Genomic DNA, 13,580 nt, shown 5'->3' with positions numbered 1-13,580 from the left:
CGGTAGCGATCGCAGGCGTAGATAAACGGGGCCCAGATAGAGGCAATAATAGATGGAGTAGGGAGCCTTTGAGTAGGGATCAATGCGCGTATTGCAAGGAAGAAGGGCATTGGAGGAACGAATGTCCGCAAAGAGAGCAGTACGAGAGAGACCAACCCAGGGCAGGCTACGGAAACTTTAGAGGTAGAGCGAGAGGTAGAGGAGGCCCCGGAGGGAGTAATGGTTATAGAGGGAGTAATGGGAACAGAGGAAGTGTTAGGGAAGACAGGTATATTCCAGCAGCGCAAAGGTCCCGCGATAGAGAAGGTAGGGACTTTGTAGGATTGGCTGACACTGTCATGGAGGACTATTGATACCGACCGGGCTCCATCCCCCTTGGTCGAGCGGAGCCTATGGTCGATGTATCAATAGGGGGGAAAAGGAGTGCGTTCATGATCGACACTGGTGCTGAACATTCAGTGGTGACTAATCTAGTTGCTCCTCCATCTGGAAGGACTATTACTGTGATAGGAGCAACTGGAAGAAGTGCTGAAAAACCGGTTCTTAAAAGTCGACTCTGTACATTGGGAGGCCACGTAGTAAAACACCAATTCCTTTATATGCCTGAATGTCCAGTCCAATTGCTGGGACGTGATATGCTATCAAAATTACAAGCGCAGATTACGTTCCTACCAAATGGAACAACATCCTTAAAGTTTAATGGACCTTCAGGTATTATGACTTTATCCGTACCAAAGGAAGAAGAGTGGCGACTTTATACAGTGTTGACTAGCCAAAACCCTAGGAGTGATGAGACATTGTTTAACATACCAGGAGTTTGGGCAGAGAACAACCCACCAGGACTGGCCCGCAATATTCCACCAATAAAAATTGAACTGAAACATGGGGTTTATCCAGTGAGCCTAAGACAATATCACATTCCGCAGAAGGCTAAGAAGAACATCCAATCCTATCTGGATAAGTTCATACGGTATGGTATCCTAAAATTCTGTACTTCCCCCTGGAACACCCCATTGCTGCCTGTTCAAAAGCCCGGTACAGATGAGTATCGACCTGTACAGGACTTAAGAGCAGTCAATGATGCGGTTGTTAGCATACATCCAGTTGTACCCAATCCATATAACCTGCTTGCTTTAATTCCGGGCGGGGCTACTTACTTCACAGTCTTAGATCTCAAAGATGCCTTCTTTTGCCTCCGAATTGCCGCAGAAAGCCAATGTATTTTCGCTTTCCAATGGGAGAACGCTGTAACGGGCTCAAAACGCCAAATGACTTGGACAAGACTGCCCCAAGGGTTTAAAAATTCACCTACCCTATTTGGTTCAGCTCTAAGTCAAGATCTACTGGATTTCGAGTCTATCCCAGGAGAATGTGTATTGTTACAATATGTAGATGACTTGTTGATAGCAGCAGTTACAAAAGAAAAATGTCAGCAAGCAACGCACGATCTACTACATATTCTCTGGAAGGCAGGATACAAGGTGTCCAGGAAGAACGCTCAGTTGTGTTTGCCAACTGTCAAGTATCTGGGATTCCATATCTCTGAAGTTCAAAGGATTATGGGGCCAGAGAGAAAAGAAGCTGTCTGCCAAATACCAATACCCAAGAATAGAAGACAAGTGCGAGAATTCTTGGGGGCAGCAGGCTTCTGTAGGATATGGATTCCCAGCTATGCGATACTGGCAAAACCTCTGTACGCAGCCATCAAAGGTACAGAGCACGACCCCTTCTTATGGACCCAAGAACAGCAAACGGCATTTGAAGATGTGAAGAAGGCTTTGATGAGTGCCCCAGCATTAGGTCTACCTGATCACACACGACCATTCTACTTATATGTACACGAGCAAAGAAGAATGGCTGTGGGAGTATTGACACAGTACTTGGGATCATGGCAAAGACCTGTTGCCTACATGTCTAAGCAACTGGATGCAGTGGCCAGCGGACTTCCACCTTGTCTAAGAGCCGTAGCTGCAGCCGCCCTGCTAGTAGCTGAAGCCGATAAACTCACTCTGGGTCAAGAACTTTATGTACGAGTCCCACATGCAGTACAGACGTTGTTGGATTACAAAGGAAATCATTGGTTTAGTAACAGCCGTATGACCAAGTATCAAGCAATGTTGTGTGAAAACCCAAGAGTGCATTTAGAGACTGTAAACACCTTAAATCCAGCTACCCTTTTGCCGCAACCTACTGAAAGTCAACATGATTGTTTGGAAGTAATGGATGAAGTATTTTCAAGTAGACCAGATCTTCGTGATTTTCCCATCCAGAACCCCGATGTTCAATATTACACCGACGGCAGTAGTTATGTGAAAGAAGGGATCCGCTATGCAGGATATGCAGTGACAACAATAGACAAGGTGATAGAAGCTCGGCCACTGGCGAAAGGAACATCAGCACAAAAGGCAGAATTAATAGCACTAACACGAGCGTTACAATTGGCTGAAGGTTTAAGAGTAAATATCTATACGGACTCTAAGTATGCGTTTTTAACCACTCATGCCCACGGAGCTTTGTATAAAGAAAGAGGACTACTGAATTCAGAAGGCAAAGAAATCAAGTACGCAGCTGAAATCCTACAACTATTGGAAGCAGTGTGGGAGCCGAAAGAAGTCGGTATCATACATTGTCGAGCGCATCTGAGAGGAGATGGTGATGTAACCAAGGGAAATCGGATGGCAGATAGTGCAGCTAAGCGTGCTGCTGAATCAGGAAGACAGGAGTATGTGGGGCATATAGCTGCTCTTATACCAACTCCACTGTCCCAATGGACTCCAGTTTATACAGCTCAAGAAGAGGAGTGGTTAAAGACTGAACCGGGAAAGTATTTGGAGAACAAGTGGTATCAGCTAGAAGATGGAAGAATAGTCATACCAGCATCACTAGCGGTAGAAATTGTCCAAAATTATCACAACGGGACACATTCTGGGAGAGACAGTACTGAAGAATCTCTCAGGAAACATTTCTACATACCAAGATTGTCCAACTTGACTCAGGCCATTGTACGCAGATGTGTAACGTGTGCTAAGAATAATGCAAGACAAGGACCAGTAAAGCCACCAGGAGTCCAGTTTATGGGGGGACTCCCCATGTCCGATCTACAAATAGACTTTACAGTAATGCCTAAATCGGGTGGACATCGTTACCTGTTGGTAATTGTGTGCACCTATTCAGGCTGGGTAGAAGCATGTCCTACTCGTACAGAGAAAGCAGGAGAAGTTGTAAGATTCCTGCTACGAGAAATAATACCCCGATATGGACTACCCTGTTCTATAGGATCGGACAATGGTCCAGCTTTTGTTCATCAGTGCCTACAACAACTGACTCATATGCTTGGTATAAAGTGGAGGCTTCATACTGCATATAGACCCCAGAGTTCTGGTAAGGTAGAGAGAATGAATAGAACTATAAAGAACCAGTTGGCTAAAATGTGTCAGGAAACCCAACTTAAGTGGAACGTTCTCTTACCCATAGCTTTATTGCGAATCCGCAGTACCCCTACCAGAAGGATGGGCCTCTCTCCTTTTGAAATCATGTATGGGCGACCACCTCCCGTACTTGGTAACTTAAGGGGGGACTTGAGTCAGTTGGGAGAAGGAATTACCCGGCAGCAGGTTGTAGAGTTGGGTAAGACTATGGAGGAGGTACAGAAATGGGTACAAGATAGATTACCTGTGAATATTTATCCCCCTGTTCATAGTTATCATCCAGGAGACCAAGTGTGGATTAAAGAGTGGAATAATGTACCGTTAGGGCCCAAGTGGAGAGGTCCTTATGTTGTTCTTTTGTCTACCCCTACAGCGATAAAAGTAGCCGAAGTAACTCCGTGGATACATCACTCCAGGGTTAAACCAGCAGCAGTCGATTCTTGGCAAATTACAGCAGATCCAGAGAATCCCTGCAAGATCCGGTTGAAACGCACTACTCAGTCGGAGTAACGAGGAATTATTGTGGATTACAAATTTTATTGTTACAGGTGTGAGTGAGAAGGCCATAATAAAGCCTGTCCGCTTACCAACACATAGTGTATAAGCCAGGAAAGTCTCGAAGGGACACCTGTGAAGACGAGCAGAACTCCATTCCCTGCAGCCCTCACATCCTGGAAGCTGAGGTTCCATCGCACGGACGAAGACGGCGAAAGATGTGCTTTTGATTGTGTTTATTTATATGTGTTTTTATATTCAGGAAGGTAGAGGTACCGACACTCCTAGCTGTGAGGTATGCATTAAGACTACGAGAACAGGTAACCATATTTCCCAAACCCTAATTTGGCATTCACAATACGAATGTAAAGGAGAGGTATCAAGATGTAGATACCTAAATATAGACTATAGTGTGTGCCATTTAGGAGTAGGAGAACCTAAGTGCTTCAGTCCAGAGTATCAACCTCGTACAATTTGGTTGACTCTCAGGAATGGAGATCCTCAGGGGACCCTAATTAATAAGACGGTGTTAGAATCCGTACATTCTTCGGGTGTTCTGCTATTTGATGCATGTAAGGCGATATCAAGTGGTAGAAAACCGTGGAATGTATGTGGGGATCTTAGATGGGAGAGGACGTATGGGTCTAATGATAAATATATTTGTCCCAGTAGTAAAAATAAATATGTGAGTCCTAGATGCCCAAATAAAGACTATAACTTTTGTCCATATTGGTCTTGTGTGGGGTGGGCGACTTGGGGACAGACAGTAGATAAAGACATGATAGTGACTAAGTTGCCGACTAGCCCTTATTGTAAGTCTATGGAATGCAACCCAGTCCATATACTTATTAATAACCCCGACAAGTTCCTAGATAAGTATGGAAATTTATTTGGGTTTCAGATATACGGGACGGGTTTAGATCCTGGGACATTATTGTTTATAGGAATAGAGACTGATACGGTATCCTCCCAGACTCATCAAGTATACCATTCCTTTTATGAAGAGATGAGTATAGATAATAAGATCCCCCATAACGCTAAAAACCTGTTCATTGACCTAGCTGAAAGTATTGCCGGTAGTCTTAATGTTACCAACTGCTATGTGTGTGGAGGTACTAACATGGGAGACCAATGGCCTTGGGAAGCAAAGGAGGTAATGTCCGGTTCTGAGGCAGTTGACCAACTAATATCTACACAAGCCGATTATCATTTGAGTGTTAGAGGTAAATCTGAGTGGAGATTAAAGACCTCCATCATAGGTTATGTTTGCATAGCAAGGAAAGGAATAATGTATAATACTTCTGTAGGAGAATTAACTTGTCTAGGGCAAAAAGCTTATGATGATGATACTAAAAATACAACTTGGTGGTCGGCTTCAAATGTCTCAGAACCATCTAACCCGTTTGCTAGATATGCCAGTTTAAAGGATGTGTGGTTTGATTTATCCATCACATCTACCTGGAGAGCCCCAGCAAATTTGTACTGGATCTGTGGTAAGAAAGCCTATTCGGAGTTGCCACAGGACTGGGAAGGGGCATGTGTGTTGGGTATGCTCAAACCATCCTTCTTCTTGTTACCGATTGAAACAGGTGAGACTTTAGGTGTTAAAGTGTATGATGTGAATCATAGGAAGAAAAGGGGACCCTTAGAGATAGGCACCTGGGAAGATAATGAATGGCCTCCCCAGCGTATCATAGATTATTATGGGCCAGCCACGTGGGCAGAAGATGGTACCTTTGGTTATAGAACCCCAATTTATATGCTCAACCGTATTATAAGATTACAGGCGGTGGTTGAGATTATTACTAATGAGACCTCACAAGCACTCAATCTTCTAGCGAAGCATAATACCAGGATGAGGACAGCAGTGTACCAAAATAGATTAGCCTTGGATTACCTTTTGGCAGTAGAGGGAGGTGTATGTGGGAAGTTTAACCTGAGCAATTGCTGTCTTCAAATAGATGACGAAGGGCAAGCAATAGCTGAGCTTACTAGCCATATGGTTAAACTAGTGCATGTGCCTACTCAGGTATGGAAAGGGTACAATCCAAGAAGTTGGTTTGGTAGCTGGTATGAGTGGTTTGGAGGGCTTAAGGCAGTGGTAGGTGGAGTCCTACTGATTTTACTGTTGTGTCTACTCCTACCGTGTCTTATACCCTTAGTAGTTAGGTCTGTGCAAAGCCTGATAGGAAGTATAGCAGAGAGGAAGGCTGCTGCACAGATAATGGCGATATATAAGTATAAGGCTCTAGATCAAGGAGAACCAATGCAGGAAGATGAGTGTTAAAAGATTCACATCATAAGATAAGTCTGGTCTGGTTCATGGTAACCTGAGGTATATGCAAACCAAGGTTAAGTGATGCCTCAAGTAATTGTGAAATATCAGAGGCATCAAAGGGGGGAATGTGATGTAATTCCAGTAAAATACAAGTTTAGCAGGCTAAGATTGCCACAAGGCATATGTATGTATATGTGTTTGTAGTATCAGTTAGTTAATTACACGTAGCTAAGATACTGTTATCACTGTACTGACCAGGTGCAGGAATGTAAGAACTGGAATTACGCGTCCCTCTCCTTTGTATCAGATGAGCCACGTGGTTAGACCGGATGGATGAGTTTAGACTCTATTTATTAAATAGGTTAAGGGTATGTGTGGGTGTAGTTAATTGTGGGAGGAGCTACAGTGCTATATAAGGAATGTACTCTATGTATTCAGTACTCAGACTTTGCTGTATTTTGGTGACGCTAGTCCCTCTGAGTCCCGATCGGTGATCCAATAAAGAATCTCTTCCTTCCTGAAGAAACCTGTGTCCATCTCTCTGTGCTTGGCTTCCGTCAGTTTCTCCGGTATCATCAGTTAATTAGCTACACGTAGCTAGGATACTGTCATCAATGTTACTGAGCATGTGCAGGAATGCAGGAACTGAAATTGCACTTATTTCCTTTGTCTTGGATGAGCCATGTGGTTTGACCAGATGTACAAGTCTATATCCTGCTCATTGATTGGTTAAAGGTATATGTGGGTGTAGCTATTAATGGGAGGAGTTATAGTGCTATATAAGGAATGTACACCATGTGTTGGGCTCTCAGATATTTTTGGAACAGGAGTTCATCTGAGGCCCGATCGGTATGTTAATAAAGACTTCTTACTTCCTGAGGACCTGCATCCATCTCTCTGTGTTTGGCTTCTGCTGGTTAACTCGGTAACAGAAGTAGGAAGGAATCTTCTTTGGCTGTTTGACAGCCAAGGGTGAGATCCCTAGTTATTTTATAAAAGTGCTGATTTCTCATAGAAATCAACACCTAAATAAACTGGGTTTAAACTAGGATACTACTCACCCATAAAGCACTTAAGCAAGCTGAAGTGTTTTGGGGTGTGGAGTGTTCCTTTAAATCTTGTATATTGTTTTGTTTATATTGCCTGGAGCTGACATTAACAGTGTTAATAGCATTAAAACGGCATAAGAAAATGCTTTACTAATATCACTAATAGAAAAAGTGATTTATGTTTAGATGAAGAATGACCTTGTAAAATGTAAGGCTAGTGTACTCCATATTAATAAGATATCCATTGTAGGCGATAGATTTTTAATTTAAACAATGTTTACAATGTTAAAAAAAAATAAAAATAAAAAAAAAATGTTTTAAGCGCTTCCCAGATAACCACTTATCAGTATATCAAGAATATACCCGGGAGGCGAGGTCTGAGCGCAGAGCTGAGCGGACGCATGCAGGCACAGCTCCCGCTCTGCAGGGCGTTTAAAGCGACTAAACTGCACGAAATAGCCCAGAAACGTTTATAAAACGGGCCACCAGCAGACGGGTAAAGCTACGCTGAACGTTCTGATACCAGACATGAAGCTACCACAGCCGGATTACCGTGAGTCGCATTCAAGGCCTAGCACGGCAAGCAACCTGAATGCCGGGGGAGGCGGACGATCCCCCGACACAGGGACGGATAAGCATGACAGCTCTCCTGTTCCCCTGCTACCCCCCCCTATGGACCGGTGGGGGTCATCCCGGTCCCCGCTGGAAACTCATACTCACCCGCCACGGGGAAAGACACCGTCTGACGGCAAGCTACACGAGGCGCCCAAGATGGCCGCCATGCACCTTATCGGGCAACACACAATGGATCTGAGGCTCCAGCAATGGAGATCGCACTTTGAGACCCGGTTCGATCAGATCTGCGAAGCATTTTGGAGCAGCCTACAACATAGGCCCCAATACCCTCAAGCAAAACGAGAGATCGCACCAGCGGCAGTCCGCCTGTCCCACTCCAGGCAGAGGACCCACGCGGGTGAGCACCCACTCCGCCACGCTTCCAACCGGAAGGCTCCCCGCAAGACGCAGAACTCCGGGAGCCAGATACCAAAAAGACGAAGACCTGCGACATCTAAATCCGCTAAGCGGCGCCGCACAAAGCAGCGAACAACTGGGAGGAGATGGGGAAGGAACGGATACAACCAACATGGGAGCCGACCCGGCTCTGATCCTCCATACCAAGTGGAGACCAAACGGAGAGACCCGAGCGACCATTCTCATGAATGGGCCACACGTCAAACGAAGAGACACCCCATGCAGGGGACCAGAAAGGCTGCTTACCGCTTTACAAGCCCGGCGAGATTTCCGAACCGAGGGATTGGCTGAATCAGAGACACTCTTTGCATAGCGGACACTGCAGCTAAACCCAGAGCCCGCCATGATGATGATGGACGCTGTCTTGCCCTAAAGCTACACCATACCGCAATTACCATACCGTTCTCCAGCGGCCACCTCATCTAGCACTGTATGACTTTCTTACCTCTCAATGCATACCTCATATTATGTTAGGTTGTGGTACCCTGTTTCTAAAAGTAGTTTGTGAGCATGTTCTATTGATCTCCCCGATTAAGTTATGCCCTGGTGGATAAAATTAACTAAGCTTACAGAAATCTGTTACTAATAACTACTCCTGAAGCATGTGGTTCCTAACTGCCTCCCTACCTAGCCTGTTTAGAACTAACCTTACTGTTATTAATGTACACTGCACAGCCGAGGTATTATAGCCATTTTCAGGGTCAGTTAGCCATGCCTAATGTAACTTTACCAAGTTTTGTTAACCTAAACGTTTAATGCTAGCTTGTTCAGCAAGTACTTGTACTATTGTATTATTTTATCACTTAACCTTCATGTCAGTTTACACACTGCTCTCCCATGCTTTATATTGTCTCTTATACTGACATAGCTGTTGATTAACCTGGAACCAAGCCTGAATCTCATACCAAAAAATGTGCAGATGTAACCTATGCCGATTAATGACCGGTACCTGCTGTTGTGGCAGTGCCGGAATGTTTGTCATCATTATGCACGCAAAAATAAAGAATTAAAAAAAAAAAAAAGAATATACCCGTCTCTTGCTTTCTCCTATGGGACAGTGCTTTGCTCTCTCCCCTCAAAATATTGTAAAGCGCTATGGAATCTGTTGGCGCTATATAAATGGCAATAATAATAACAAACTCCGATTTCCATTAGCCGCTAATCAAAATATACACTTACAATATACAAAAAACGTTACAGTGGATGGTAAATATGTATACCGTATATACTCGAGTATAAGCCGACCCGAATATAAGCCGAGGCCCCTAATTTTACCCAAAAAAACTGGGAAAACTTATTGACTTGAGTATAAGACTAGGGTGGGAAATGCAGCAGCTACTGGTAAATTTCTAAATAAAATTAGATCCTAAAAAATTATATTTATTGAATATTTATTTACAGTGTGTGTGTATGAATGCAGCATGTGTATATGAGTGCAGTGTAAGTGTGTGTGATGCAGTGTGTGTTTGTGTATGTGTTGCAGAGCCTTGGTGGGGGGTGGGCATTTTTATTATTATTTTTTTAATTATTTAAAAAAATATATATTATTTTCTTTTTAATATTATTTTATTATTATATATTTTTTTTTCTTCCCCCCTCCCTGCTTGATACATCGCAGGGAGGGGGGATCTCACTCCCTGGTAGTCCAGTGGCATGGGTTGTGTAGGAGGGGGGCTGGCAGAGAGCGTTTACTTACCTCTCTTGCAGCTCCTGTCAGCTCCCTTCTCCTCTGCGCCGGTCCGGTCAGCTCCCTCTGCAAGTCCCAGTGTAAGTCTCGCGAGAGCCGCACTATGACCCCGCGGCTCTCGCAAGGCTTACACTGGGAGCTGACAGAGGTGCTGAACGGACCGGCGCGGAGGAGAAGGGAGCTGCAGGAGAGGTAAGCGCTCGCTGCCAGCCCCCAGTCTGTATTATGGCAATGTAAAGTGCCATAATACAGACATTGACTCGAGTATAAGCCGAGTTGGGGTTTTTCAGCACAAAAAATGTGCTGAAAAACTCGGCTTATACTCGAGTATATACGGTAGACCTCAAAGTTCCTAAAATGCTGAACAGAGTGAGCACTCTTATAAAGTGCAATGAAACTCTCAAACTTTAATAGGTTCATGCTCTTTAATTGTTTACACTCTAGAAGTGCAGAAGTGTTTGTTAACTAACCCAGCATACACAATTCATTTTTTATTTTATGAACTTTATAGTTTGTATAATACTGGTGTGTGCTGATCCCCATGTTTGTGAGTCTGCATTATGCTTCGCAGAGGATATGATGCCTACACTGAAGACTAGATGGGCGTCACTTACTGGGCCGGAAATAATTAAAAACATTTTTTTAAAATCACTTTATAGGTTCATTCACTTACTTTTATTGTTTATTTGGGACTAGAAATCAGTCTGACTGCTCTCCTTCCCAGACTTTCACTTTCCCTCTCCTCCTGTCCGGCTCCACTCCCTTTTCCTGTACTGTCCCATTTAACATCACAATGACCATGTTTACTCTCTGATGTTAAGAGACTTTTTGACAAAAAGTCTTTGCTGCTGGCATATATTTATTTAATTGCCATTAATAACCTAGACAGGATTACAATAATGTGTTGACTGCTTGCATCAGATCTCTAGCCTTGTAGACCTCCATTCCCACATACCTTCTCCAGTCTGGCTCTCTTTATATTCATTTCCACTCACATGTTTGTAATTCACTAGTTGTATTCTTAACATCTACCATAGACTGTCATAAAAAGAAATTACACATTTTTCTATTGAGCTAGTTCAGGGCTTGACAAATCCCAGGTCGCTGTGGCCATTAGGACATTTGTCCTGGCACCTTGGATTTGTGAGCCTGTTCAGTCCCAGAGGTGACCGGCTGCCTTAGAGCAGAGGCGGGCAGTCTGCTCACGGAGGGCAGTGGAGGCCGGCTCATGGAGAGCTGAGGGAGGCGGCCGGCACATTGAGAGTTGAGGGAGGTTTACTGAGCATGGAGGCAAGAAGGGAGGGAGCTGTAATCGCTCTGCTCCCTCTCGCGTCTTGCAGTGATGCCAGGAACCGGAATATGACGTTACTCCTGCCCAGCGATGGAGCTGAGCAGGGAGATGACTGCAAGCCCCACTTTACCCCAGGGAATGCCTATCCACTCCAGCTCTTCAAAGGTAGGAAGGCTGGGTGGATTTTATTTAAAATAAACGTAATTGTCTGTGTGTGTCTTAGTGAGTGTATGGTTAGATGATCTGCTCCCCTCCAATCACAAGGTAAAGGTGTTTTTACTCACCCTTTTCCCACATCGTGCTCGTGACACCGCGGCTTGCCCCACCTCCATGGCGGAGATCATCAATCTTGACGATCTCAGACAATCCCCATAGGAAAGCATTGGGAGTCTATTGCTTATGCACGGCAAAATACCACTGCACCAATCAACTTCTCCTCATTGAATCAATGCATCCCTATAGGGAACATTAACGTAGTTGCTGCACAGTGGGAAGTACTGACCAATTAAGCACCTCTAGAGACCGTCTGAGTGACTGTCACTGGAGGTGTCACCAGGCAGCAATATAAACACTGCCTTTTGTCTGAAAAGTCAGTGTTTACATTGAAAAGCATGTAGGGACAGGATATAGACTTTAGAAAAACTACATTAAGCTGTAGTGGTTCTGGTGACTATAATGTCCAATGCAATGGCTATGCCAGACTACAAAACAGATCTAATTTTTAAAAATCATTTTGTACTGCACACAATTTTTGCATTTGATCTTAAAAGCTGCCATGTTATAGTAAATAGTTACTGGCTAACACTGAATGGTTGCTATTGTATACCCTTTTCACCTCCTGTAAAGGCCATCTTGTGTGTCTCTTATAACCCCCCTGTGTATTTCTTTCCCCAGACCTTTGTGTGTCTCCCCCCCCCATTCCTTTTGTGTGTCTTTCTCTCCCCCCCCCCTCCCAGCCCCTTTCTGTGGCTCTCTCCCGTCAGCAGGTTTTGTGTGTCTTTTTTCCATGCGATGTAGACATAGTTATGTAGCAACACAAAACCATACAGTCATAGATATGCAAGCACACAGCCATACAATCTACACATACAGATGCATATAGTCATACAGATAGAGGCATACAGAGCAGGGACGGATCCAAAGCTTAAGCCCGGGAATGGCACTGGTAGTTGGTTGTAGTGGCTGTAATTGAAAAGTTAGGGAATGTGGTAGGGGGATGTAGTGGGGATATTATGGGACTGTAGTAAGGAAATAGGGGTTACAAAAGGGGGCATGGGGCTGCACACTGGAGCGCTGGGGCTATGTTGAGAGGGGCACAGGATCTGCAGGGGGCAGGGGCTTTCGAAGAGGCCACATGGGCTGTAGAGAGGGGCACAGGGACTGAGAGGGGGAACAGGAGCTGTAGAGAAGGGGACAGCTGCTGTAAAGGGGGCCACATTGGCTGTAGAGGGGGGAACAGGAGCTGTGGAGGGGGGGCTGAGTCTGAAGAAGAGGACAGTGGAGGGGGGGGGGCAGGAGCTGAGTAGGGGGACAGGAGCTGAGAAGGGTAGGGGGACAGGAGCTGAGAAGGGTAGGGGGACAGGAGCTGAGAAGGGTAGGGGGACAGGAGCTGAGAAGGGTAGGGGGACAGGAGCTGAGAAGGGTAGGGGGACAGGAGCTGAGAAGGGTAGGGGGACTGGAGCTGAGAAGGGTAGGGGGACTGGAGCTGAGAAGGGTAGGGGGACTGGAGCTGAGAAGGGTAGGGGGACAGGAGCTGAGAAGGGTAGGGGGACAGGAGCTGAGAAGGGTAGGGGGACAGGAGCTGAGAAGGGTAGGGGGACAGGAGCTGAGAAGGGTAGGGGGACAGGAGCTGAGAAGGGTAGGGGGACTGGAGCTGAGAAGGGTAGGGGGACTGGAGCTGAGAAGGGTAGGGGGACTGGAGCTGAGAAGGGTAGGGGGACTGGAGCTGAGAAGGGTAGGGGGACTGGAGCTGAGAAGGGTAGGGGGACTGGAGCTGAGAAGGGTAGGGGGACTGGAGCTGAGAAGGGTAGGGGGACTGGAGCTGAGAAGGGTAGGGGGACTGGAGCTGAGAAGGGTAGGGGGACTGGACTGAGAAGGGTAGACTGGCTGAGGATAGGGCAACAGGAGCTGAGAAGGGTAGGGCAACAGGAGCTTAGAAGGGTAGGGGGACTGGAGCTGAGAAGGGTAGGGGGACTGGAGCTGAGAAGGGTAGGGGGGCTGGAGCTGAGAAGGGTAGGGGGACTGGAGCTGAGAAGGGTAGGGGGACTGGAGCTGAGAAGGGTAGGGGGACTGGAGCTGAGAAGGGTAGGGGGACTGGAGC

The 13,580-nt window shown here is 45.6% G+C and overlaps 1 protein-coding gene across 1 annotated transcript in view; it reads left to right on the top strand.

Moving 5' to 3' along the window:
* LOC134608970 (serum paraoxonase/arylesterase 2-like) overlaps nt 1-13,580 on the top strand; it is a 65,051-nt gene that overhangs the window by 15,905 nt on the left and 35,566 nt on the right. The gene's annotated exons all lie outside the window — the stretch shown is intronic.

The sequence above is a fragment of the Pelobates fuscus genome, chromosome 4, assembly GCF_036172605.1.
Source record: "Pelobates fuscus isolate aPelFus1 chromosome 4, aPelFus1.pri, whole genome shotgun sequence".
NCBI lineage: Eukaryota > Metazoa > Chordata > Amphibia > Anura > Pelobatidae > Pelobates > Pelobates fuscus.
This window is presented reverse-complemented; position numbering and strand designations above follow the sequence as displayed.